Source organism: Benincasa hispida, chromosome 8, assembly GCF_009727055.1.
Source record: "Benincasa hispida cultivar B227 chromosome 8, ASM972705v1, whole genome shotgun sequence".
Taxonomy (NCBI): Eukaryota; Viridiplantae; Streptophyta; class Magnoliopsida; order Cucurbitales; family Cucurbitaceae; genus Benincasa; species Benincasa hispida.
In genome coordinates, this window is record NC_052356.1 from 33,457,386 (window position 1) to 33,461,361 (window position 3,976).

Below are 3,976 nucleotides of genomic sequence, written 5' to 3' on the forward strand. Positions count from 1 at the left end.
ATCATGCCTTGAAGGCAAGATGACCAAACGACCTTTTACTAGAAAAGGTTAAAGAGCCAATGAAGCCTTGGAGCTTGTACATTCAGACCTCTGTGGTCCGATGAATGTTAGAGCCCGAGGTGGGTATGTATATTTCATCTCTTTCATAGATGCTTATTCAAGGTTTGGATATCTCTTTCTAATGCAACGTAAGTCTGAAGCCCTTGACAAATTCAAGAAGTATAAGGCTAAAGTTGAAAACTTGTTAGGTAAGAAGATAAAAACACTACGATCTAATCGTGGTGGAGAGTATATGGACCTCCAATTCCAGAACTGTATGATAGAACATGGGATTGCATCCCAACTCTCGGCCCCTGGTACACCTCAGCAGAATGGTATATCAGAAAAGAGTAACAGGACCTTGTTGGACATTGTTCGGTCTATGATGAGTTATGCTCATCTTCCAGACTCGTTTTGGGGTTATGCAGTGCAGATTGCATGTTATATCCTGAACAATGTTCCCTCGAAAAATGTTTCTGAAACACTTATCTAGTTATAGAGAGGCCTTAAAGGTCTCTTCAGGATTTGGAGCTGTCCGACACATGTGCTAGCAACTAACCCAAAGAAGTTGGAACCGCGTTCGAAGGTTTGCCTCCTTGTGGGCTACTCCAAGGAAATGAGAGGAGGATACTTCTATGATCCAAGTGAGAACAAAATGTTTGTTTCCACCAATGCTATCTTCTTGGAAGAAGATCACATGAGGGATCATAAGCCACGAAGTAAACTTGTCTTACGTGAGATCTCAAGTGAGACTGAGACTGCTGAGGGTTCAACAAGAGTTATTGAATAGGCTGACAGATCAACAAGAGTTGTTGAGATCGGAACGTCTAGTCAACCAACTCAAAAGTTGAGACTGCCTCGACGTAGTGGACGTGATTGGGATGTGTGCTTCAACAACGTTTGGGAGCTTATTGATCCACCTGATAGGGTAAGACCTATTGAGTGTAAATGGATCTATAAGCGAAAGAGAGTTGTAGATGGAAAGGTGCAAACCTTTAAAGCTAGACTCGTGGAAAAGGATTATACCCAGGTTGAGGGAGTTAGCTATGAGGAAACTTTCTCACCTATTGTCATGCTTAAGTCTATCAGGATTCTCCTGTCCATAGCCACATTTTATGATTATAAAATATGGCAAATGGACATTAAGACTGCCTTTCTGAATGGTAATCTTGAGGAGACCATCTATATGACTCAACCAAAGGGGTTTGTAGTTCCAGATCAAGAGCAAAGAGTTTGCAAGCTTAATAGGTCCATTTATGGGCTGAAACAAGCATCTTGATCTTGGAACATCAAATTTGACACTGCTATCAAGTCGTTTGGCTTTGACCAGAACATTGATGAGCCTTGTGTTTACAAGAAGATCATCAACAGCTTAGTAGATTTCTTAGTACTATATGTGAATGATGTCCTACTCATTGGGAATGATGTAGGATATCTGACTGACATTAAGAGTTGGCTAGCTGCCCAGTTTCAAGTGAAAGATTTAGGTGAGGCAGAGTATGTTCTCGGGATCCAGATCATTCGGGATAGCAAGAACAAACGATTAGCCCTGTCTCAGGTATCATACATTGATCAAATGTTGATCAGGTACAGAATGCAGGATTCCAAGAGGGGTTTGTTACCTTTCAAGCATGGAATCGTTCTGTCTAAGGATCAATGTCCTAAGACAGCTCAAGAGGTTGAGAAGATGAGACAGATTCCCTATGCTTCTGCTGTAGAAAGCTTGATGTATGCAATGTTGTCCAGACCCGACATTTGCTATGCAGTAGGGATTGTCAGTCGATATTAATCCAATCCAGGATTTGATCACTGGATGGCGATCAAGACGATCCTCAAGTATCTTCGGAGAACGAGGGACTACATGCTTGTGTATAGAGATAAGGATCTGATCCTTACTAGATACACGAACTCTGACTTTCAGACCAATCGAGATTCTTGCAAATCAACATCGGGGTTAGTGTTTACTCTAAATGGAGTGGTTGTAGTTTGGCGAAGCATCAAATAAGGATGCATTGCGGACTCCACTATGGAAGCTGAATACGTTGCAGCTTGTGAAGTAGCTAAAGAGGCTATTTGGCTGAGGAAGTTCCTTATAGATTTGGAAGTTGTTCCAAATATAGATTTGCCCATCACTCTTTATTGTGATAACAACGGGGTTGTGGCAAATTCGAAGGAGCCTCAGAGTCATCATCGAGGTAAGCACATAGAACGGAAATATCACCTGATCAGAGAGATTGTGTGTCACGGTGATGTGATAGTCGAGTAAATCGCATCGGAGCACAACGTTATTGTTCCCTTTACAAAGGCCCTCACGGCTAAAGTGTTCGAGGGTCACCTGGAAAGTTTGGGTCTGCGGGACGTGCGACATCTTGTCTAGGGCAAATGAGAGATTATACTGGGGTATACCCTAGTTTATTGTATATTGTAAATTTTTATATTGTATTGTACATTAATCTCTCGAGTCATTAGGACAAGTGGGAGAATGTTGGGATTGATGTCCTAATTCTCTTGGAGTCTCGTTGTTTTGTAAAGATACACATTGTTAAATGAATAAAATAAGTGTTATTTAATTCTAGCATTTACTCATATCCAATAAACAAAGCTCTTTGGTTATCTTATGTGAACTTAAGTATGTATATGTGATATACAAGTGGATCATGCCTTAAGTGATAACCTAAATCGGTCTGTAGTATAAGAATTAAGGTGGGATACCTGATCCTGGTGATCCTATGGATACAGCCTGCTTTGTAGAGGTTTGCAAGTGTTGAAAACTACTACAGATGGTAGATCCTGACCGTTCATGTGGAGACGTGGAGCGGGGGTGTCCTTTACAAAGAGTTTGTATAAGACCTGGACCACGAGATGACTAGACTCTTTATATAACGCTGTTGATACTAGAGACTTGCATCTCACCTAAACGACCATAGGTGACACGACCTCAATCCTGAGTTTTTTGGTCTGTACACGACAGACCGAGCTAAACAATAGAGCTAAATGATCGCATAGCTTTTGCTAGACGATCGCATAGCTTTATCTAAACGATTGGGCATCGACCTATGCGATAGGTCTCAGCCTTCTCCCACTTGCCCAATCGTGTACGCGATCGTTGTTTCCTCCGTTCGTCTACTCCCACACAAGTCCGAACAGAGCCCACCCTCTAGATTCTCACACCGGAATACCAAGGTCACTTTGTTGGTAGTGTCAGACTCAACTCGACATCGTTGAGGTTTTCCAGAGGCTGTTCGTGGTACTGTGGAAGCCATTCGTGTTGCGGAAGAGTTCGTGACCGAGGAGATTGATAATAGACAGAATTGCACGTTATCATAGTGCTAAGTTCTTAAACAATGCTGACTTGCGTTGAGAAAACATGTTAAATTGTGTCCAAAAAGCATCAGATTCATAATGTTGCGGCCACATACATTCATCGTATAGAAACAGTTGATTTTTGTACTTCTATGTAGAATATGCGTTGACGCAAGGCAGAAATTGCAATAATAGGAAATCACTGGGTCGAGTGCAGCATTACCTTAAGGGCTTTACGGTGATTGTGCTTGCAAACATTTGCTCAAGAAGGATTGCCACAACATGGTGAGCGCATCTGGGTGAAAGGCATAATTAATCACGATGGGATAGAAAACTGATGACAGTCGAATCCAAATTAAGTTGACAGCCGCTAATGATAACAAGTACATTAAGCTTTTCGGTGACAAATTCGGCACATCAGTTAGGGAATTAAAGCTGTCCCATCGTGCAATCATGAGAGAGAAACTTCCGTTCACCCTAGATGTTCTATAAATACCGAAGGCAACCTTAAAAAAAGAGGTTCGAAAATTCAGAAGTTCAGATCGCATGTCTTTGTCCATAGTTTTTCCTTTTTATTTTAAGGTGGAGCAAGACAAGAGTAGAGACGTCGGAGATCAACTCAAGACAACTCAAC